Below are 25,509 nucleotides of genomic sequence, written 5' to 3' on the forward strand. Positions count from 1 at the left end.
AGTCAGTCTCTCAGTCAGTCTCTCAGTCAGTCTCTCAGTCAGTCTCTCAGTCTCAGTCAGTGTCTCTCTCAGTCTCTCTCAGTCTCAGTCTCTCTCAGTCTCAGTCTCTCTCAGTCTCAGTCTCTCTCAGTCTCAGTCTCTCTCAGTCTCAGTCTCTCTCTCTCAGTCTCTCTCTCTCTCTCAGTCTCTCTCTCTCTCTCAGTCTCTCTCAGTCTCTCTCTCTCAGTCTCCCTCAGTCTCTCTCTCTCAGTCTCCTTTGTGAGTTGCATTCCTTCCCCCCTGGCTATCATGCAGAAGCTCCTCTTTAAAATCTATTTTTGAATTAATCAGAGCTTCTAGTGTGGGTGGGTGCTCATCTACTATTTGTTTATCCCGTACACCAAAGCTAGCCCCTGAGGTAAGATCGTAAGAGCTGTGTGGGGCTGCCATTCACAAAGGAATGTCAGTTTCAACAGAGTACTTATCAATTTAATGAAGCCTTACATCCTCTAAAACAGCAACATTTGCTAAGGTGTGAGTAAAAACAAGGGACGTACCCTAAAGGGAGACCACTAGCCAAGGGACTGCTACTCAGACAAACAATTTTAGCCACATCACACAATCCCAGCAGCAGCCAAACTGTTAAGATCCATCCTCCACCTCACACAGGGCACCACCTTATCTGGGCCTCAAAATTTCTCAAACACCACAATATCCTTACCTGTGAACTCATTGTGTTGTGTCACAAAACATTCTGTCATTCAGATTTATGCCCCAACACCAGCCGCACAGCTCACTTAGAAGGGGAATTAGAAGAAATGAGGCTTGCCGGGCATGGTAGGCTTCATAAAAGTCAAGACTTTTGGCAGTTTATCAAGCAAAACACCCCATCTTCTACTTTTTGAAGCCAGTGAAATAGACGCCTGCAGAAGCCTCCACACAAGCATATTTGCTCACAAGTGAATGCAGATTCTCTTCTCCAAACTTAGCTGTCTTTGGTCACCACCACAATATCTAAAAAAAACTGTTGAAGTGGTGCAGTACCACTAAGTCTGCCAAAGTCTCTCTCATCAGCTGAATGTGAGCCCCAAGTGCAATGCGGAAACGCATAACAGGTCCACATTCACTCCCTCCAGTGAAGGCTCTGCCTCTGAAGTACACACCAGAAACTTGAATGCCAGGCGTCTGAGTGGGAAAAGAGCACATAAAGACAAACAATGTTGCAGTCCCTTTTGTGCCCTCTCTTAGTAAAATAATACTCAAGATCTGCTAGTCAGAAAATATCTATTCCATTCTGGGGCTGTCTCTCTGATGCCCATGTTATGAAAAGTTCCATCAGCAACCTTATATGCCATAGTGTAAAGTTAGAACCCCATGTACTACTGCAACCCCTGCAGTACAACCTTAGTAACAAATCATGAAGATTGTGGCCATAAACAACCTGGTACATTTTATTCAAGGCAAACACGGACTGGTATAGATAGTAGGGTTTTTCTTTTTTTTTTTTTTTTTAGACTGTAGTAGGTTCACTACACTCTTTTCCAGCATTTCAGTTAAAAAGAGAACTTTGACTAAAGTAAATTTGTCACATCATCTGTCTCCTGTGTGTGACTTACTATCAGAGACTAACAATATTTTTCAAGCACTCTAAAATGTGACCTCAATTTGGTGATAGCTTGCCTGGCCAGTATATATTCCAATTTTCTAAATAAACCGTTTAGAAAGTGTGATATCTGAAAATCAAACACAAATGATGTATATTTTTAATTGTCTGGAAGCCAAAGAATATTCAGTGAACAAAGCACACATTTGCTTTTCTCACATGCACTGAGTGCTTGACTGCATCATAATCATTATGAAAATAAACACTAGTAAGAATTGTTTTTATTCATCGGGTTTCTACAAGACATCTCAACAAAAGAATTACTGTACGTATCTGAGATTTTGTACTATAGACCATTCAATGTTCCCCAAAAAAATTTGACTGATGAAAACTCCCCTTTAAAAAGCTTGCTCTCTCCTGACTGCATAGTTTAATTTTGCAGAGCACTGAGTCTCTTTACCTAAAGTCTTCAACAAGATTAATCTAGAAGGGATGGAATGGCAACGCATGCCTCACAAAATGATTCTATCACACTACAGTTACAATAATCATCCAGGGGCTGTAACACCAAATTTAAAAAAATACAAAGATCACCATTGAGGTGTTTCTCGTCCAAAACTGAATTCTTTTGATATCATCTGATTTGTGAAGATGCTTATCCTTAAACAGCTACAAGGATAGACCATACCTAAACTTCAAAGAATACGTTGTAAGTAATACCAACAGACAAATTATTTTTCAGCTTCCCTGCTTACTGCTGCCAAAGGTTCTGCACTTAAGTCATGTTGCCCAACAATGGTCAACATTTCTCAATATTAATCAGCTCAGCTATGTGGCTAAAAACCCTGTTTAAAAAAAAAAAAATTGCCATTTTTTTTTTCCAAGACATGGAGCATACCATTTTTAGAAAAATATCAACATTTTAAAGGAGCACAGACCCAAAATAACACCATTTGGAGTGATCCCTGGGCAGATTTAGTGCAATTGTGATAGATGCTAGACACATAGATTTTATTACTAAGGTCCTTTCAATAGTGTCAACAATTACTTTTCCTTAACTAAGGATAAACAGTTCCTGCAAGACTTGGGGATTTTTTTTTTTTTTTTTTAACTAAATCTACAAGAAATTCACCTACTCCAGAAACTTTTTAAGCTTCGAACAGCCTACTGCCAAAGCTATGCTCTCACTGGTAATTTTACTTTTATTAACATTTACTGTGGGGAGATTAACCTTGTTTATAAAAAATCCAAGTAACTTCACACTTTTCTTCCTTGTACAATTCTTCATAAGTGTCACATAAAATGTTAATATCAGTGCTTTGAGGTGATCATATTTCTCATGCTAAAAGATAAATCCTTTCTAGACTCATCTATTTTTAGCCTAATTGCCAGTAGTTCACCTGACTTTTCCCCTTTCTCCAGGACAGTTGAAGCATCAATTTCATTTCTTTCTAAACTTGTACCTTTAAATATCAAGCTACGATATTTTCAGACTAATTGTAATAACGTTTAATCTTCCATTTGACCTTCAACATATATTGATTCAATTTCCTTTGACGATTTTTTATATTCTCCTAATATTGTTTTTTTAAGGGAAAGCTATATAATGATAGCTTCTAATACCATAAAATAGTCAACCACTGATTTACCATTAATTTGAAAACAATCTTTTATCTCCTTTATACTCAAAATTATTTTCATTAAATCGTCATGAATTACACTGGACCACAACAGCAATAGCTGTACAGGACATGGCCCAAAATGGACTCTGGTCAGTGTGTTGCTTCATCTCTGAAACTCTGGGTTAGCCCCTTAAATTCAATATGTCCTCAGCTGCCACCAGAGCTGGAAAACAGGGAAGCTAAGGTAAATTAAGGAACCAAGCTAGAAAAACTGCCAGCTGGAAAAACAAGTGATCGAGAAATAAGCAAGAAGGAGAAAGGAAAGAGGAGAGCGCGTTCAGGAGAAGGACTTTTTTCTTTTTCACCACGATAGTGTTGCAAGCAGGATGGGGACTTTAAAAGAAAGAAGTAAATAATGAAATCTGCCATTAAAAGTAAATACTGAGAAAAATGCATAGGTTTGAATGTCTAACTCAACTTAACAGGACCTCATAAAGACAGTTCAGTGGAGCCCATCACAACCTCAACTGCAATTGTAAATGTAGGAGGAAGAGAACCAGCTAATTTAGATCCACTGGCACAATTTGAAAATGCAATAAAGGCAAGGGAAAGTGGCTACAGATCAGACGCTCATGGGAAGCATTGGAAACTTAATATTCCACTCTAGATGCTGCTGAAATAAAAGTAGTTAGGTATTCAGCTTCTCTTGAGGTTATAAAAATAAAAAAATAAAAAAGCAGGAAAAAAAAAAAAAAGTTTTACAGGTGGATGAGATATAGGAGCACTCTGAGCTGGCTTTGGGTCTTTTACAGCAAATTCAGATGGACTACTTAAAGAGTGGTGAACAGAAAACTAAATAGTTGAATAATTAGGACTCGTTTGCCTGAAGATTTTGAAGGGGAATTTGAGATTTGTAATCAATTAGAAAAGAAAGAACAAAAGGCAGTGCTATGGTCACCCGGGCATTACACCGTCTGATAGACTAGTCAACAGAACTACTAATTATAATAAAGAAGTTACAGAGTTAAAAGCAACATAGAAGGGCCTACAAAACAGATCTTGAAGATCTAATCTTCAGCTCATAGGCATTCTAGAGGAAGTGACCGACTCATATTCAAAAGCTTAATTTATTAAACTGATAAATAAACAAGTGTTTCATGATTTTTAAGGCTATCTTATAAATACAATTCATAAGGACCCAGCTAGACAGAATAAGCAACCATGAACTATCGTGGTTAATCTTGCCAACTGTCAAATCAAGGAATGCACCTTAGACCAACCTATTAAGGACCACTGAGAAAGTTTTTTTCAAATATATTTTGATATGACCTTTGAAACCTTAAGCAATTCATTTCAGATTCGAAAGTGGTGGCTGCCCAAGCTTTTATTTACCAAAAAGTAAAATTAAAATGCAACTGAATTCAAAATTATTTTACAGTGGTATTCCAAGAAAAAGATAATTTAAACCAACTGCTTTACTAGAACTGATTGCACCTCATTCAGCTCCCACTGTATAAAAGTGTGGCAAGGATTTGTGGAAGAATTTTTTAATGCAATGAAAGAGCTACAGAAAGTTCAGCAAAATAAAAGGTTTTTAAAGCAACTTTAAAGGGAAAAATAATGTCTCATAACTAGGCCTGGGCGGAGTTCACGGAATCAGACTTGGGGAAAAAAAACTCTGTGGAATTCCACAGAGGTGGAGTCCCATCACCTGTGGAGTCCTGAATGCGCTCGATCTCTGAAGTGCTAAGCAGGGTCAGGCCTGGTCAGCCAGGCCCAACCCTGCTTAGCGCTTCCAAGATCGGTCACATTAGGGGAGAGGGCCATAGGCAGTGAAAGCTGCAGTTTCAGGCCTCTTGTGCGCCAGCCTGTCTTTTGTGCAGTGCACATGGGGCAGGCTGGGCACAAGAGGCCTGGAGAACGAGTTACTTACCTTCGGTAACGACTTTTCTGGTGGATACATTAGCTACCTGTGGATTCCTCACCTAATGAATACTCCCAAGGCGCCAGCATTCAACGGAAATCTTCTTCCTAGCTTCTGCACGTCGACGAGGACGTCACATTAGCCCACGCGACGCCGTCTGACGTCATACAGGCAATAAGAGGTCCTCGCCGACGTGCCGACGTCTGTACCAAAAATTTTTACGTGCATGAGAACAATAATCCAATGCAATGAAAGAGCAAGGCAACATCCCATAACATTGTAAATCACACAACATTGCAATAAAATGGCTATAGATAACTCCCCTTTTTTTTTTTTTTAAACAAACAAATATATACTAATTATGTATATACACAAAGATAGATATATATATATATATATATATATATATACATATATACAAAATCTATTGCAGTCTTGAAGACCAATAGGAGCGCATTCAAGGATTACTTGGTAAGACCAAAAAGGCAACGGGGAGGCGGGTGGGACCGTGAGGAATCCACAGGTAGCTAATGTATCCACCAGAAAAGTCGTTACCGAAGGTAAGTAACTCGTTCTTCTGATGGATACAACTACCTGTGGATTCCTCACCTAATGAATAGAGTCCCAAAGCAGTACCACGCCCGGTGGTGGGTGCCTAAATGGTCAAACCAAGAAATCCTGCAGCACTGACCGTGCAAAATGGCCGTCCCATCTGACCTCAGAGTCCAAACAGTAATGCTTCGCAAAAGTGTGAAGGGATGACCAAGTTGCGGCCTTGCAGATGTCGACCACAGGAACACCTCTGGCCAAGGCCGAAGTGGCCGACTTAGCTCTGGTAGAATGAGCTCTAATGCCATCAGGAGGATCCTTCTTTGCAAAAGAGTAACAGATTTTAATGCAAAGAACAACCCACCTGGAGAGTGTTCTCTTGTGGACTGCCTTTCCTCTCCTCTTGCCCACGTATCCGATGAACAGCTGATCCTCCAGCCTGAAGTCCTTCGTTCTATCAATGTAGAAGCTTAACACCCTCTTTGGGTCCAAGCGATGTAGTCTCTCTTCCTCCTTTGAAGGATGAGGCGGAGGATAGAACGTGGACAAAGTAATTGTCTTGGCCAAATGGAAGGGTGAAACAACCTTTGGGAGGAAAGCAGCCTTGGTCCTCAACACCACCTTATCCCCATAAAAGTTTGTATAAGGGGATTTTACTGATAAGGCCTGCAACTCACTCACTCTCCTTGCAGATGTTATAGCCACCAAGAAGACTGTCTTAATAACTAAATACCTTAAGGGGCAAGAATGCATAGGTTCAAAAGGGGACCCCATAAGGAAAGTCAGGACCAAGGACAAATCCCATTGAGGCATAACGAATGGTTTTGGAGGATATTTTTTTAGAAGACCTTTCAAGAATCTGAGAACAATAGGGGACTTAAATAACGATGGTTGGTCTGGAAGACAAATGAAGGCTGACAAGGCAGACAAATAACCTTTAATGGTAGCCACTGCACAACCTTTCTGCGCTAGAGACAGAGCAAAAGACAAAACATCTGACAGATGAGCATGTAAGGGATCAATCTGTGTCTCTCCACACCACATAACAAATTTAGACCACCTATTAGCGTAGATAGATTTAGTGGAGTGTCGCCTGGCTGCTAATATAACATCTACTACATCAGGCGGGAGAGAGAAGGAACTCAGGTTGCCCCGCTCAATCTCCAGGCATGTAGGTGCAGACTCTGGAGGTTGGGGTGTAAAACCTGCCCCTGCGACTGCGAGGGGAGGTCTGCCCTGAGAGGGAGACGGAGCGGAGGGCACAGTGAGAGTTGGAGAAGGTCGGAGTACTACACCCTCCTTGGCCAATCCGGAGCTATTAAGAAGATTTGGGCCCGGTCTTGGCAAATCTTCCTCAACACTCGAGGAATCAAGGGTATGGGGGGAAACGCGTAAAGGAACTGGCCGCACCAGGTTATCTGAAACGCGTCCCCCAACGCTCCCTGCATCGGATACTGGAGGCTGCAGAATAACGGACAATGCGCGTTCTCCAGAGTGGCAAACAAATCTATCCGAGGAAACCCCCACATCTAGAAGATTAAACGGACTTGATCTGGATGGAGACACCACTCGTGGTCGGCCGAGAAATGGCGACTGAGACTGTCCGCACGTACATTCAAGACCCCGGCCAGATGATTTGCTACCAAGCAAATCTGATGGTCCTTTGCCCAGGACCATAGTCGAAGAGCTTCTCTGCAGAGAAGGTACGACCCTACTCCTCCCTGTTTGTTTATGTACCACATCGCGGTAGTATTGTCCGTCAGGACCTGTACCGACTGACCACGAAGGGAAGGGAGGAAGGCCTTGAGAGCCAGACGTACAGCCCGCAACTCCAACAGATTGATATGAAAAATCTGTTCCTCTGGAGACCAAAGCCCTTTGATCTCCAGATCCCCCAGATGAGCTCCCCACCCTAGAGTGGAAGCATCCGTCATGACCGTGGTCACTGGTGGTGACTGCACGAACGGCTTTCCTTGTGAAAGATTGTTGCCCGCAATCCACCACTTCAAGTCCACAGCAGCATCTCCGGAGATCTTGACAGCACCTTCTAGATCTCCTTTGTGTTGAGATCACTGCCTTCGGAGGCACCACTGAAGAGCCCTCATATGCCAGCGAGCATGCGTGACCAACAGTATGCAGGAGGCAAACAGACCGAGCAGACGAAGGACCTTGAGGACTGGAACTACCGCTCCATTTCGAAACATTGGAACCAACTCCTGAATATCTTGAATCAGCTGAGGCGGAGGAAAGGCTCGATTAAATGTTGTATCCAGTACTGCCCCTATGAACAGGAGGCGCTGAGAGGGCTCCAGGTGAGAACTGGGCACGTTCACCGAAAATCCCAGGTCGAACAACAACTGGGTTGTTGACTGCAGATGATGCGACACAAGCTCCGGAGACTTGGCTTTGATCAACCAGTCGTCCAAGTAAGGGAATACTGTTATCCCCTGCCTTCTGAGCTCTGCCGCAACCACTGACATCACCTTCGTGAAGACTCGAGGTGCTGAAGTAAGACCAAACGGGAGGACCGCAAACTGATAGTGCTGCGACCCTACCACAAACCGGAGATACTTCCTGTGCGACTTGAGTATCGGGATATGAAAATAAGCATCCTGCAAGTCGACAGACACCATCCAATCTTCTTTGTTCAACGCCAAAAGCACCTGAGCTAGGGTCAGCATCTTGAACTTTTCCTGTTTGAGGAACCAATTCAAGATCCTCAGATCCAGGATTGGTCTCAACCGACCATCCTTCTTGGGAATCAGGAAGTACCTTGAGTAACAACCTCGACCCCTTTCCTGCTCTGGGACCAACTCCACCGCGCCCTTTGAAAGGAGGACTTGAACCTCCTGTTCTAACAGGAGGTGTTCTTCTGAACAATAAGATGGGCGGGCGGGATGGGGGGCGGAAACTCCCGAAAGGGAAGGGTGTAGCCTTTTCCCACAATACTGATAACCCAAGTGTCCGATGTAATAGTCTCCCACTTGTGGAGAAAATGCTGTAACCTCCCCCGTACAGGAGAGGAGTGAGTGGGAAATGGTGGAAGCCTAAGGCTACTTTCCCTGCTGCACCCCTCCAGAGGACGAGGAAGAGGCAGAATGCTGCTGAGAGGCTCCTCTGGTGCGGGCCCTACCCCTCCCTCTAAATGATCTATAGGGGAGGGAAGAGGTGGGTTGCTGGAATCTCCCCCGAAAGGAAGAGGAGGAAGAGCCATGCCCAAATCCACGAAACCTCCTGAAAAATCTGGAGGAGGCAGAAGAAGAAGGGGCTTGCAGCCCTAATGATTTGGCTGTGGCCCTGCTTTCTTTAAATCTCTCCAAGGCCGAATCTGCTTTGGCTCCAAACAGTTTGTCCCCATCAAACGGGAGGTCCAACAGGGTCGACTGCACGTCCGCAGAAAACCCCAAGTTACGGAGCCAGGCCTGCCTCCTTGCCACCACAGCCGTGCCCATTGCCCTAGCCACCGAGTCGGTCGTGTCCAGCCCAGACTGGATAATCTGGGTTGCGGCAGCCTGGGCATCCGAGACAACATTCAAGAGTCCCTGGGGAAGCTCCGTAAATGAAGATGAAATATCGTCCATGAGAGCATGGATGTATCTCCCCAGAATGCAAGTCGCGTTGGTGGCCTTCAACGCCAAACTACAAGAGAAAAATATCTTCTTGGATTGTGCATCCAGCTTTTTAGAGTCTCTGTCTCCTGGTACCGTCGGGAAAGATCCAGGCGCTGACCTAGAGGAACAGGAGGCTTGCACGACCAAGCTCTCCGGCGTAGGGTGTCTAGACAGAAAGCCAGGGTCAGATGGTGCAGCTCGATATCTCCTGGCCACAGCCCTATGAACAGCCGAGGAAGATACTGGCTTCTTCCACACCTCTAACATGGATCAAGCAAAGCCTCATTAAATGGCAAGAGAGGCTCCGCTGCAGCAGAGGCCAGATGCAGTACCTCAGTCAGTAAATTCTGCTTCGCCTCTGCCACCGGCAAAGGCAGGTCCAGAAAGTTAGCCGCCTTCCTCACCACAGCGTGAAAGGTAGCAGCCTCCTCCGTATATTCCCCTGGAGATGAAAGGTCCCACTCAGGGGAAGTATCCAGCCCACTGGCTGTATCCAGACCATGCAGTCCATCACCAGAGTCCTCAACCTCTCCTTCCTCCAAGACTCGTTGGTATTCCTGCTCTTCCAAAAGACGGAGAGCACGCCTCCTCGAATGTAGTCTTTCCTCGATACGCGGAGTCGACATGGCCTCCGCCGAAGATCGGCGCCGATCTCCAGAACCATCCGACGCCGCGTCCGGCGCCACAGGTAGCTTCGGCGCCGAGGAAGGAGCCGGACGAAGAAATCTTGGAGTCTCCGATGGACCCGCCAGAGTCACAGGACGAAATCCTGACGTCGACGGGATGGAAACCTCCGGGGCCAAAACCTCTGGAGCCACCGGAGCAGCCACTGGCGCCGACACCGGCGCCGAGCCCACATTCCCTAAAGGGAGAAAGGGCATAAAGGGTGCCGGCCGTAGAGGCGCAGGATCACCCAATGAAAAGGCCAAGGGCCCCGAAGGACCAACCGGAGCACCTCCTGGAGCCATCTGTTGAAAGATGGTATACATCGCATTCAGAAATGTGGTATTATCGGCTCCAGGGGTGGGAAAAGCTGGATACTGGGGTGCCTGGATCGAAGGCGACCCCGACGCCAGCCTCGACGTACGCGACGCCGGAGACATCACAAGAGGCTGCATCACCTCAACCACAGACGCCTGTCCAGGCAAAGTCGGTGACGTCGGAGAGGGCAACGGCGTCGATGGATGTGGCGTGACCGTGGGACTGACCTCCCAAGTCTTCCGACGCTGAGCCGAAGGCGACCTCGAATGAGACTCCTTGCTGGAATGACGCCGTGAATCCCTACGGCACCGGGAGTCTCGATGACGCTGATGAGACCCTGGCGAAGAAGACTTATGATGTTTCTTCTCCTTTCTCTTCGACTTCGCCATGAATAGTTTAGCCTCACGTTCTTTCAGGGCCTTCGGATTCATGTGCTGACATGAATCAAGTTGCGACGTCGTGGTCGGAGCTTAAACACCATAGACAGTCGGAGTGAGGATCAGTAACGGACATCTTGCCGCCACACTCTCGACAGGGCTTGAAACCCGACTTCCTCTGAGACATTATTACCGCAGAGAAAATCCACGCAGCAGAAAATACACTGTAACTATGAAAGTAACAGTAGCTCCCTCGAAGATAATCGTTTCGAATGCACGGAAAAAAGGGAACTGACGTCAGCGAGGACCTCTTATTGCCTGTATGACGTCAGACGGCGTCGCATGGGCTAATGTGACGTCCTCGTCGACGTGCAGAAGCTAGGAAGAAGATTTCCGTTGAATGGTGGCGCCATGGGAGTATTCATTAGGTGAGGAATCCACAGGTAGTTGTATCCATCAGAAATGGCAGTTTTCACTGCCTACAGCCCTGCCCTGAATTTAGGCCATGGCCATAGGCTGCAAGAGCTGCCATTTCAGTCCTTGTTTGTGCACCACTGTGCATAACGTGTGACTCACCAGGAGGTCCTCCTCATCCGACGGGGAGGAGTCTCTCCCTGCAGCAGCTACCTCCCTCTGTGCTCTGGTGCGACCTCCAGCCCATACTGGGCTGCAGCACACACTGGGTGAGCTCCGCTGTCAGGGCTAGAAAAAAAAGGGCTTAAAAAAAAATTATAATAATAATAATAATACACCTCACTCCAAGCGGAGCTCAGAATTCCAAAAACTCTGTTAGCCCCGCCAGCCGAGCATGGCTTCCTGCAAACCCCTATGCATAACATCCTTGTTCTAAAAAGAAAGCACAGACTTAATATAGAGTGGAAGGTCAGTTATGCTCAAAACAAATTACCTATAAATACTTTCCTAGTGAACAGACAGGAACGAGAAAGGGTATAAGGTGTGTTTTTAAATGATTACTATAAGGAAGGGCTGTTAAATGAAAGTACTTGAAAAAATGCTATGAAGAAAATGAATTATCTTCTAGTTCTATCAGCAAAGGAAAAGGAAAAAAAGAAATTAAATAAGTAGAGTAAGCAATCCAAATGATATCAGGGCGAATAATCTGACAGCTAAAAAATATTTCCAGTATATTATCGTAGGATTTATAGAGAAATAAGAAATAAATACCAGCCACGTAAATCCTTACCAATCACTAGAATGACTTATGAATTAAACTCATTGTTAAAAGCTTTTTCTAAAGAAGGAATATTAGAGATTGAATGAACAACAGAATAACATCTAAAGGGAAGGTGCGGATAGTATGGATTTCTGCTTAGTTTTAGCAAATGTTTGGGGGCTCAATGGTGAAACATTTATATTCCCACGTCAATCACATATTAAAAGGAGATAAAGTACCAGAATCCTTTAATAGTTACAGTGGTCAGTTTTTAAAAAATGGGAAAAATTCAAATTATTTCCATTCCTACTGCCCAACAAAATTAATAACCATGGACTACACAAAAGTACTTAAGATATACTTGTGAGAACAGCTAAATTTGCAAATTACTTAATTCATTAAGGTCAGAATGACTTCACAGTTGGCAGCTTTTGCAAACTATCTGATTTGGGTCAATTATTTTTTTTTACCTTAACTGGAAGAGTTTATTTTCTATTTTAAGAGCATCTGGCTTTCCCTCTCGCTTCACTTTGATACTATTACTAATAGGTTCCATATAATAGTTAATTGCGAATCAGCAGGAACTTGGATAGTAAAATGAGGCACTTAGCCAATTTGCCAATCGGTCACTTTTTTTTTTTTTTAGATTGTCTTGAAATAGTTTTAAGTGAAGAATCCAAAGACTCGCTCTCCCCAAGTAGAAAATAAGTCTAAATTTAAATTGTACGAGGATGACGTGATTTTAATTCTTAATGAGAACCCTGTTTAACCTTGACAATGTACCAGAAATTCTGAGTACGTTGATGGAGATTGGAGGATACACAAAATATATAAATCACACAGAAACGGAAACCTTGGTGTTAAATACCGCACCTGAAGTTCTTTCAGAAATATTTTTAAAGTATTAATATTTATCTGGGCATGTATGCCTTGATGAATCTAGTAGATTTATATGAAATGATTTGTGCCACTGATTAAAATACGACATTGGCTCTTCTCGTACCTTTAGCTAGTATGGGGCATACTGCATTATTCTACATGCCCATTTCACCACTTTGCTTTTCTCTGCTGCTCCTCGTATTCTATATGATAAGTTTAAAAAGATTGAAGAAATGTTTGCATATTTTATTAGGGGTAATAATAGACCAAAAATTACTGTTTGCAATATTTATTTACCTAAAGTATGAGGCTTAGCACTGTGAAGCTTGAAATTGTATTATTTTATTGGGTTTGCCTACTACACTAGATTTAGAAACTATATATTAGGACAGTCTTATTTCTAAATGAATGGTTAAAGTTTTCGAATAAAAAAAAAAAGTTCTCTACAAGGACTGCCAATGTTTTTTTAAAAGGGAAATCAGTTAAATATTTAGTATTCCTATATTAATGCCAAGACCAGTTACAAGATTTGATATCACAGGAGTCAGGAGAAACTTAGATTGCAATAGTGTGGAATAACAAAAGTAGTGTCGCACAAAATTAGCAAGGGATAGAAACCTTGTAACTTGCTGCTGGAAAGTTGCTTTAGCGGGCATAAGACATGGTTCTGTGGTTGTTTAACTGGATTCAACATTTACCAGCGTGCGCAGATCCTATTCCAATCAATGTTCTTGCAGTTCTGGCATATGCGTTTGTTGTACGTAGACGGGTGAGGGGGCATAGGAAGTTGTCACTCGATTTTGAAAGAAGCAAGAGGCATGGATAATTTTAAGAAGATGGCGCAAAAATGGGGAAAAGAGGTTAATTTTACCTTGACTATGAAAATGTAGTCAACAATTTTACTACACTTAGGAGAAGCTAATTTTGGGAGAATGGATTTTTTTTGCAAAATGGTTACTTTATCACACTTCTGTGTTTTGCACAGCATTAATCTGACATCTGAACGACAGCACCTTCAATGTCAAAAACAGATGCAAGAAATTGGTTCCATACAGCATAGTCTTACTTCAAGTTAGCACTATTTGGAGTCGAGTATTTACATTTAAAGTACTAAAATACAAAGTATTTTATGCAAATCTCACATGTTTTGAGGCTTACATTGCCAGTGTTTGTCTCGTATGTTAAAGGCATAGCTAATGGATAAAAATCAATGTTAATTGCTAGATCCATAATAATGCAGCATTGAATTTGCAACGTATTCCAAGTTTTTCAGAATGTCTTAGGAAAATATTTAAAGCTTCAAGACTGAGTAGGCCTTTTTGCTACTAGAATAGAAGAAATAAGTAGTTTATAAAACTTCTAGGACATTTTGTATGAATTCTTGAAGATGAGGGTAATGTTGAAAATTGTTGCTTTGTTGGATAATGCTGTGAAACATGGTATTGTATAATAAGTTATTGTTTATTTTAATACTGAAAGACTTCCTGGGTAATAACATACATGAACTGAACTGCCAGCATTTAGTCGCAACACTTTCTTTATTAACAGCAAAATGTACCACCAAACCGACATGATACTAAACTATCTCACCTAAATATAAAGATTTAGGTAGTGCTAATAATTCAATTATAGAATGAGTACAACACGAAGAAAAAGTAAATATAATCTTTTATACCAAATTCTGCAAATGCCTTCCAAGAATAATTCGAATTTTAAGTTCCTTGTTAACTTTATTACAACCCATTCTTTTACAGTCCTTCCTACTGGGCTATGCAAACACTTTCAATTAAGGAGACAATATTATTTTAGGGGAGACCTTGTGAATTTACAATAAAGCACGAATGGGTGTGAGCACCATGTGGCAGGAATGTAGACCGGAATAGCTACAATCTGCACCATGGGTTTCTGCACTTCCTGCTAGACAAATGGTTTCTAAGGAAATCCTGTAACTTCTCAACAGCATTTAAATTTCAGATAGTAACAAAATTTAAGATTTGTCATTCTTGACTTCCTTCAATATGGGGCCAATGTATTTTTCTGCATTTTATGAAAGCAAGATTAGATCAAAATATCAGTGAAGACTGCTAATCTTAATTTATAATTTGCATAATTTTGAATTTAATATGGCAGTGTATCTTAAATTTGTGGATTCAACACAAGTGTAAACAAATTCTTACCTGATTAGTTTTATTTTCTTGTTTTTTCCCCACACACTGCACATAGTATTCCTAAAAGCAATACAAGAAAATATAGTTTTAAAATGTGGCTATATCTTTACATTTTTACCTTAGATTTCAGTATTTTCTTCATGACTTAACTTGGGCCGGCCTTACACAGTGAGGGGCAAGAAAATGATCAATCATTTGGAAAACCTTATTCAATGACAAACCTGAACTCCTTTTTGTGTGAATTTGTAAATAAAAAAAATATTTTGGGGCCAAGGGGATTAGACAATCTGAGCAGCTGGTAACCCGTAAATAAATCAAAACGAGCAATAGAAAAACCAACAGTTCTGGCACTGGCAGTCAGCTTTTCCGTTTTGGCAATGCTTCTGCTTGTTAGGAATTGTATACATATTTATTAGTGGTGGAGCTGCTGTACACTCTGTAATGTAAATCATTTTTTAAGTTTCAGAAAAGCACACACTACCATAGTAATTCCTGGCACTGAAGGGAACTACTTTGAGCACTACTGTGCTCTTTGCGAAAGAGCTGAATGGTGTCACTCACAGTGAAGTAAGCCAACAACTCAAGTGGGCTGAACCACAGCCAAATGCTGCATGTTGCAACAGTTGGGAGGCAAATGTGAATGACAATAATAGACCAATTAGATTAACAAAGATCTGGCTGAAAGACACTATAAATAAGTATATTAAATATACAATTTTAGGAAAATCATGAGGTCTTGGCTAACACCAAAAGAAACACTGACAGTGCAAATATGTCTGGCCTTGGCAAGACTGCAATTTATTTATGAAAACGTGCAATAGACATTAAGTGCAAAAGCAAAAAAAAAAAAAAAAATCATTAATAGTAAAAATGTTCAAAGATTCCATGCAGATGTATGCAAAATATATATATTTAAAAACGGAACCAGAAATTGGTCTACCAGCCATGGGAATGAAATTGACTACTTGTTAGTACAAGGTGAACACGATGCGAGATTCAACTGCTGTCACTCACACAGAAGACAGCCAATGGCTAAAGTGGCCTGATCCATTACCCAAATAGCAGGCAGTGTTTGCAGGGAGCAAAAGCAAAATGTGGATGACACTATCAGGTCAATGGAGGAAAAGACAGACCAAAAGTCCCTGTACAAATGTATATTTTTAAGTAAGCTACAGAAACCGCTTAAAATGTATCTAGGCTACTCCTAAAATGTAATTGTCACATGGGTAGTGGTAGTAAGCAACTTGCAAAAAAATAAAGTATCGATATGTAATTTTATGGTTTACCCTGATTATTTGGGTCACGCAAAGTAACTACCTGGAGCTACAGAATTGGCCACACAAAGCTGTGTCCTAGTTGGACTCTCGCTCCTATGCAAGACTGCTGGTTTAGGTGTGACAGCACTTTTGTTTGCAGGCAACTGTGTCTCTCCTACAACAAGTCGCAACTATCAGCCAAAACCTTTTGACTCACAAGAAGTACCTCACCAAAACTCAGACAGTAAGGAAAATGTTACTTACCCAGTAGACATCTGTTTGTGGCATGTAGTGCTGTAGATTCATATGCTTTGCAGACGTCCGCCACCTAGTATTGGGCTCAGAGTGTTACAAGTTGTTTTTCTTCGAAGAAGTCTGTTCGAGTCACGGTATCAAGTGACTCCTCCTATCGGTTACACTGCACATGGCCATTGACTCCATTGTTAGATTGCTTTCCACAGAGGGTGAAGAAAGGATTGATAGAGTATAGAAATATAAAGAGATGTCCATGCAAATGTATATACATATGTACAAATGTAAAAAACAAAAAAATAATAATAATTAAACGTCTACAGGCTTCCGGGGGGGATGTGAATCTGCAGTACTACATGCCACAAACAGATGTACACTGGGTAAGTGACATTTTCCGTTCGATGGCATGTGTAGCTGCAGATACACATGCTATGCACAGACTACAAGGCAGTTAGTCCTCTCAAAAATGGGGTGGCTGCATGTAGGAGTTGAAATTGTTTGAAATTACGTTTAAGACAGCCTGGCCTACAGAGGCTTGTTGTTGTGAGAACACATCAACACAATAGTGTTTTGTAAATGTATGAGGGGTTGACAATGTAGCTGCTTTACATATGTCAACCATTGGAATATTTCCTAAAAAAGCCATTGTTGCACCCTTTTTACTAGTGTAATGTGCTTTAGGAGTGATCAAGAGTTGCCTTTCTGCTTTGATATAACATGTTTGTATACATCTAACAATCCATCTTGCTAATACTTGTTTTGATATAGTATTGCCTGTATGTGGTTGTTGAAAAGCAACAAAGAGTTGCTTTGTTTTCCTAAACTGTTTCGTTCTGTTTATGTAGTACATAAGAGCACTTTTGAGATCTAGGGTAAGAAGAGCTCTTTCTGCCACAGAGTCTGGCTGTGGAAAGAAGACTGGCAATTTCCCTGTTTGATTAATATGAAAAGAAGATACTACATTTGGTAGAAATTTGGGATTTGTTCGTAGTACAACCTTATGTTTGTGCACTTGGAAAAAAGGTTCTTCAAGAGTGAATGCTTGTATTTCACTAACTCTTCTTAAAGAAGTAATAGCTACAGGGAAGGCGACCTTCCATGTTAAAAATTGAATTTGGCAAGAGGGCATGGGTTCAAAAGATGGTCCCATGAGTCTGGTAAGTACAATATTTAAATTCCATGAAGGAACAGGTGGTGTTCTGGTTGGAATAATGCTTTTTAATCCTTCCACGAAGGCTTTGCTAACTGGAACTCTGAGTAGAGAAGTATGTTGAATAGTTTGTAAGTATGCAGATATCGTAGTAAGGGGTATTTTAATGGATGAATAAGCCAAATTTGATTTTTGTTAATGAAGCAAATAGCATACAATATCTTGCATAGATGCTGTAAGTGGATCAATGGTTTTAGAATGACAATAGTAGACAAATCGTTTCCACTTATTTGCGCAGCACTGTCTAGTAGTAGGTTTTTGTGCTTATTTAATTACTTCCATACATTCTGATGGAAGATTTAAATAACCAAATTCTATGATTTCAGGAGCCAAATCGCTAGATTGAGAGCATTGGGGTTTGGATGCCTTATTCGACCTTTGTTTTGTTTTAACAAATCTGGTCTGTTTGGGAGTTTGACGTGAGTTACTACAGAGAGGTCTAATAGTGTTGTGTACCAAGGTTGGTGTGCCCATGTCAGTGCAATGATTATCATGTGGAGAGACGTTTGACGTATTTTGTTGACTAGAAATGGGAGTTGGAAAGGGCACAAGCGTAAGCAAATATCCCTGACTAATTGATCCATAGAGCGTTGCCCTTGGATAGGGGATGTGGGTGTCTTGATGCAAAGTTTTGGCATTTTGCATTTTTGCTTGTTGCGAATAGATCTAGGTCTGGTGTTTCCCATTTCAAAAGTACTTATGAAGTACTTGTGAGAGAATCTCCCATTCATGCATTTGTTGGTGATTTCTGCTGAGGAGATCTGCCAACTGATTGTCTATTCCGGGAATGTATTGTGATAGTAAATTAATTTGATTGTGAATAGCCCGTTTCCAAGTTGTTTGGGCTAGAAGAAACAGCTGAGATGAATGTGCCCCCCCCCCCCTTGTTTGTTGAGATAATACATGGTTGTCATGTCTGTTTTTATGAGAAGATGCTTTTAGGGCACAGCTAATAAATCTAACTGGCTTATGTGTAGCTGTTTCTGTTTGACATCCCTTGACCTTGAATGGTTTGACAGACACCATCCAATCCTCCTTGTCCAACGCCAAAAGCACCTGTGATAGAGTCAGCATTTTGAATTTCTCCTGTTTGAGGAACCAATTCAAAATCCTCAGGTCCAAAATAGGCCTCAGACTACCATCCTTCTTGGGGATCAGGAAGTACCTGGAATAACACCACTGACCCCTTTCTTGCTCTGGAACCAACTCCACTGCACCCTTCAATAATAGGGAGAGAACCTCCTGTTGTAACAGCAGGAGATGATCTTCTGAACAAAAGGAAGGACGGGGAGGGAAGGGAGGAGGAATCTCCCGAAAGGGAAGGGCGTAACCTCTTCTCACCAAACTGATGACCCAAGAGTCTGTTGTTATGGACTCCCATATGGGGAGAAAAAGTGAAAATCTCCCCCCTACCGGAGAGGTTTGAGAAACAATGGCAAGAGGACTAGGGCTGCTTTCCTTGAGGTAACCCCCCAGAGGAAAAGGAATAGGAAGGGTGTTGCTGCTGGGTGGCACCTCTTGTGTGGGCTCTACCCCGCCCCCTGTATGAGCGATAAGGGAGGCTGGAGGACTGCTGCCCCGGCTGCTGTGATCTCCCACGAAAGGAAGCACCTCTTCCAAAAACATGAAGATCGAAATGGGGCAGAAGCAGCCTGCAGACCCAAAGATCTAGCTGTGGCCCTACATTCTTTAAAGCACTCTAGCACAGAGTCTGCCTTTGAACCAAACAATTTTGCCCCATCAAAGGGAAGATCCAGCAACGTAGATCTCCCCTTCTTCGAGGAATTGCTGCTGATACTCCCTCTCCTCCAAAAGTCTAAGGGCCTTTCGACGTGACCTCAACTTGGCCTCGAGCCCCGGCGTCGACATGGAGCGGAGCGACGTCAGTGAATGGTGCCGGGAAGGCGTCATGACAGGTTCTCCAGATCCACCCAACGTCACAGATGGATCCATCGGCGCCATGGAGAAGGCCCCCGCATCCGATGCCGACATCCGACCTCTCGGCTCCATCACCTCCGGCACCGGCGTTGAAGGTCTCTCCCTCAACGTCGAGGGCTGCACTGTCGGCACAGGGGCCCGACTTAAATCTCCAGCCGAACAAAACGACGTTGGTTTATATAGAGCCGGAACACCGAGATTGAAAAGCCAGGGGGCCAGTGGGGCCAGCCGGCGCACCACCTCCCAGAGCCATATTTTGAAAAATCTGAAACCTGGCATTAAGGAATGCCGCAGGATCCATACCCGGAAACGAAGGATAAGCCTGTGGAGCCGGTGCCGGCGCCGGGCTGGACTCTTCAGGCTCAGGGTGCACCGGCGAAGCCAGATGACTTTGAGTCTCCACGACTTCAAAGACTGACGGCGCCGGGGACGTCTGCGGCGTCGCAGGTTGAGGAGACACCGTCGGACTAACTTCCCAAGACTTGCGGTGCCGGGACGATGCAGACCTCGATGCCGACCGACCTCTGGACCGACGTCGGGAGTCACGATGACGTCGCTTCTTATGGGATGACTTTCCAGAAGAGGACCCATGGTGCCGCTTCCTCTCCTTCTTGGACCTCGTCAAGAAAAGCTTTGCCTCACGTTCCTTCAATGCCTTCGGATTCATCTTCTGGCAGGATACGCATTCTTGGACGTCGTGATCGGAACTGAGGCACCAAAGACAATCGTTGTGCGGATCAGTCACAGACATGCGACCTTCACATTCCCTGCAGGGCTTGAAACCCGACTTTTTCAGAGCAGACATCCTGGAAATACACAAAGTATCCCTTCCGAAGAGCTAACGATACAGGTAACAGAAAAGTAACCGTTATCGAAGGCACGGAAAAAAGGAAACTGACGTCAGCACGGCGGCGAGGACCTCTTATTGGCTCGATGACGTCACACAGAGCCGCGTGGAGTCGGGCAATTGTGACGTCCTCGCCGACGTGCAGAGCTAGAGAGAGAAGTTTCAGTCGAATGCTACGCATGGGGAGAATTTATTAGGTGAGGAATCCACAGGTAGTGGTATCCATCAGAACTAGTATTTTTACTCTCCTTATCTGGAGGAGGAGCATCCCCTGTAGATTGACCATTAGCACGTTTTTGTGCTGCCCTTACCACTATGAAGTCAGGTGGTAATTGTGTTTTTATAAACGTTGGATCAGAGGGTGCAGCTTTTTGCTTCTTATTTACCCTTGGTGTGATAATCCTTGCTTTGACAAGATCTTTAAATATATCACTGGCATGCCTAAGCATGCCTGGAAGCATAGGTAGACACTGGAACTCCTTTTGTGTACTTGTTAAAGAGTTGAATAAGAAGTCCTCTTCAATTGGGTCTGTATGTAGCTGCACATTATGATATGCAGCCGCTCTAGCTATGACTTGGTTGTATGCAGCAGGATCTTCAGGAGGAGAAGGCCTTGCTAGATATAAGTCAGGATTAAGTCATTGGATAAAATGGGATCCAGATTGTATAGATACCATTGGTCTGCATCCTGCTGGGCATCACTTAAATCATCCCTATGAGGTGATGCTGATGATGCTTGTGAAGAGAATTGTGTATGAATGGAATGTGGAGGTGATGGTAGAGTAGAACGGAGTACAGGAGAATGAGGTGGTGAAGGCGGAGGTTGTACTGAAGCGTTTTCATTTTCTTTGGAGACGTTAGGGGAAGGCCCAGCATCCAAAGCCTATCGACATGCGAGTCTCCTTTTAATTGGAACAGGAGGGCAAGATATAAACCTTCCTGTTCCTTTTTGTATTTGAAGCTCACGCTGTCTAATGTCCATTAATTCAAATATCAGCTCTATAGAAGATGACTCCACTACTGTAGCTATAGATGGTTTAAGTGAATACGGCTTTCAGTACCAAACCTTTCCGATACCAAAACAGATTCGAATGTCTGTTTCATCTGAGCCAAATGCATTTTCGTCTTTTGTATTTTCAGTGCCGAACCCAAAGGTGGGCCATCCAAATGTGTTTCGGCTCCTACCATGGCCAGAGGGCAGTGGAGGACAGACGACCAATGCAGGAGTCTTTTTAACAGTCTTTGGTTGGTGTGAAGGTGCTGATGTACTTATGTACTACGCCAGTGCAATGGACTGGCTCTCAACATACGATTCTTGATCTGAGTCAGAGTCCCGAATGGAGAAGGCTGAGTGGTATCCTATTTTTTACTGCGTGTGCTCCGGTCCGAAGACGTCTGGTGTGTCTTCTGTTGCTTTTGAAGCCATTTCTAGTGGATGTGCTCTTCGTCCCAGGGTCTTCTTTGACCAAAAAGATCTACAGGAGTGGCAGGTCTCTTCTTTGTGTTACGGAGACAGACACAAATTACACACCAAGTTTTGATCTGTGTAGGGAAACTTGGAGTGACACCAAGGAGAAGCAAAACTGAATTTGTTCCATCTGTCCATCATTCTCCAACTACAATTGTTGAAGTAGGCCCAAAAAAAAAAGGGTGGACACCCCTGAGGGCGTTAAATCGAGCCAGATAATAGAAATCGGATAGGCTTAACAGTTTAGAAAACGTAATTGAAAACTATTTCCTCCTATCAACGTTTGTATAAATTTCAGAAGATATCGAACGGCGATTCACTGGAGCGAGAGGAAATATGTCCAAACACGACGGCAGAAAGAAAACAATCTAATAAAGGACTTGATGCCCATGCGCAGTATCACCGAGAGGAGCCACTCGATCTCATGACTTGAAAATATTCTTCAAAGAAAAACAAATTGTAACACTCCGAGGACTTACACAAAGCATGTGTATCTACAACTACACATACCATTGAACAGGTGATTTCTGGCAGCCTTAGACATGGGCTGTAGGCGCGACCTCTCAAAGAAGTTGTGGTGGAACGAAGTTACCCTTTTCTCTCGTTAGCAATGAGTCTCCCACACAAAGGCAATTAAGGAGATGCAGGAGAGTTTTCAATAAATGTATTGCAAAGACTGCAATCTATGATAAAATACATGTGCTGCAACAATTAGGATAATGAACAGTAATAAAAGCAGAATTGTGAGGCTGAGAGTTGTGAATATGACCCCTCCTGCCCCTTTACAATAAACATAAGATATGCAATTCCTAACCAAGAATGACTAATCTCTACCCTAGGAGCTAGGTGGATAAACCCTAATCTGCCAGTACCATGTCCATGAAAAGCACCGCCCAACGCTTGTTACCCTGGAATGAGGTCTCTAGGTCAGACTCTGTGAAGACACAAAGGCTGAATTCTGCAGCAAGGTGATATGCAGCATTGATGGAATTTGGAAGGAACCCCTCTAATGACCTTGTCCGTGTGAGGTGTATTTATACTGATCATTTAGGATTCCTGCTGCAGGTATGTAACTAAACAATTGATAATGAGGCAGACTTGTGTTGGCAATTACATAAGCAATCCTGAACAAGTGCAAATTATTTTCCTGTCACGTAAGTGAGAAAGGGACATGATGACAATACCCATGTACATCACTGATAGTGATGCCTTCTCAGAATGGTACTGATAATGAAAATCAAAACATTTCTTATAAAATGTAAGCAAGGCAAATGCTAAAAGAAATAATGAAATAAATGGAATAATACAGAGCATGCGACATAGGTAAAAGGTCACTAGGTGATGGGGGCAACAGGTCTGCAAGCTGAAGGGTGGGTGGGCTAACTTGTGCCCAGTGGGAAACTAAAACGGATTCACCACAGCTGTGCTGTCACTGCTTATTAAATTATGGTGTTACTTTACTTACTCTGGTTTTGTTGAGCAGAAGCTTCCCAGCAGTTTTGAACACGTTGGCAACATGCTATCCAGCCTTTCCTTTTTAAGCTTTTTTTGGGTTACTTTACATGTGTTAAAACGGTTTTTACCTCAGTGGGAATGTGTCACACATGCACTATTTTCATACAGGCGTCGGAGAACCATTCACGTCTTGAATGTTATCGAAATTGTAAACGAGGCAAGAAAAAATAAAGAAGTTACACCAAGATACCTTTTGAGTTTTTTTTTATGTATGAATCATGATTAAATATGTTTGGAGTACGAATATACCTTTACATTTTGAGAATCGTGCATGTCTTTCAAATGGCACGCACTTTTCAAACCTCAAGGGCTTCACAATTTTCCGATCTGCACATCGCAACATGACAAACAAAATGTCCGATAGGCGTTCGAACCTAATTCTGTAGGCACTCGTTTAAGTGCCCCTCTAGTGAGACTGACGCCAGGGCCAGCGAAACATGTACAAACCACGCTCTCAAAATAAGTGTAGGACTGGCGTCATGAGGAAAGGCGCTTGTGGGTTTTATACCCTGCTCTTTGTGTGCCAGAAACTCCGACTGCTTCTACTCCTCGCCCTGAGCTTCTGTTTGCCAACTCCGTTCCCTTCCGGTTCGGCGTTGTCATTTTACTACACTATCAAATCATATGCTTTTATTTTCCGTCTCAGCGAAAAGCAAAGTACACTCAAGAAGGCTCGGGTTTATTTCCCCTAACCACATATCTAACGCAGCTGATTGGTTGAAAAGTCTGCAATTGCTAATCTCCACCCCCAACTTTACGTATCAATGAAGGAGTCTGATTACGAGGCAGCAGCCAAGTTGGGAGGGGGCGGGAAAACAATGACGGTGTCATTAACTTTCACGCAATGTGCTCCCTAGATTCACTTTTTGGAAGTAGATGGCATACAGCATTTCTTACCCCACTGACATCTTGGTCAAAGTGCATGAAAATCACTATTTAATTTCTATTCCCTCTGCACTCCAGCACCCCTCTGCTCCTTAATATGTTTTGATTGCCTAGCAGTAAACGTGAAACGTTTCGGGCTGTAACATCTCCGATCGGCATTTCCGTTCGAGATACAAATACTTAAAAACAAATGGTCGCCCCTTCGCTCTTTTACTCCTGCATAATATTTTGGAAACAACTTAAAACCGGAGTATTCTCTTGGAAGGGACCCCATCTGTGCCCGTAGTATAACTAGGCACTTTCATGGCTCCTGCTTCATTGGTTGACAGTCTAACAATGTAGAGGAAAGAAAAATAACCCATCCCCCACTAAGGGAACAAATCAGTTTTGTTCTCAGTTGGGAGAAAAAGCGCTCCGTCAAGAGAGGCAAGTATAATCGCACAGAATCAAGCAAAGCGCTCAGGAGACTGTCCCGAGCTGCATACCCATGTGTCAAATGTTATTTACGTGTGTGTTTGTTGGGTGCTTTTTCAAAAAAAAAATTGCCAGTCAATACAATGAAGAATTTTTAGACAAAAGGGGGAACATTTCCACCTTTCACTCACCACCACATTACACAATGCAGCGTGGTTAACTTGAAAAAGGATCGTAAGAGACCATTGTCAATTTTACCATATACAGGACAAATTAGAAAGCTGTCGGAAGCTTTAGCTAGTTTGTTGTTCTCTCACTTTTCAGCCACAGAAAATTATTAAATACACTTAAACTGTATTTTAAAAGACAAGGAGCGGTTATTTGAGACCAGATTGAGCGGAAAACTCCTAGCCCGTCCTACTAATGTTTACTTGAACTTGTGCCTACAGGTTACAGTCACTTACTTTTCCCCATTCCTAATGTTTCTCAGTAAGCTTTCAAGAGACTTCCATGTATACGCTTTTCCCCCGCGAAACCCATTCCTTTACATAGTCCGCTGGCGTAGGATTAGGGAAGAGGCCATTAAACATATGTATAATTTTTCTTTCCTTCATCTGAAAAACATTTTTCTACACCCGACTAAAAAAGCATCGATAAAGCTAATTGGCTTTTCCATTGGGAAAATGTGGGCCTACGCATCAATAAGACTTGCACAGAACAGGCATCTCAAGGACTGTAACAAACCGAAAAGGCAGTAAACATACTTACATGCACCCCCCCCCCCCACCCCCCCCCCGACAGGCATGATCCTTTATCCCCCATCTTCACCACCATACAATACCATCCTGGACAAAGAT

General features: G+C 42.9%; 1 protein-coding gene across 11 annotated transcripts in view; it reads right to left on the bottom strand.

Annotated features, from left to right (window-relative positions):
* The window catches only part of NCOA2 (nuclear receptor coactivator 2), a 1,057,595-nt gene that overhangs the window by 830,229 nt on the left and 201,857 nt on the right, over positions 1 to 25,509 (bottom strand). For all 11 annotated transcript variants that reach the window (XM_069220319.1, XM_069220317.1, XM_069220318.1 and 8 more), the window contains one exon: positions 14,877 to 14,927. The gene's annotated coding sequence lies outside the window, so the exon portion shown is untranslated. The remainder of the gene's footprint in view (positions 1 to 14,876; positions 14,928 to 25,509) is intronic.

The sequence above is a fragment of the Pleurodeles waltl genome, chromosome 2_2 (assembly GCF_031143425.1).
Source record: "Pleurodeles waltl isolate 20211129_DDA chromosome 2_2, aPleWal1.hap1.20221129, whole genome shotgun sequence".
NCBI lineage: Eukaryota > Metazoa > Chordata > Amphibia > Caudata > Salamandridae > Pleurodeles > Pleurodeles waltl.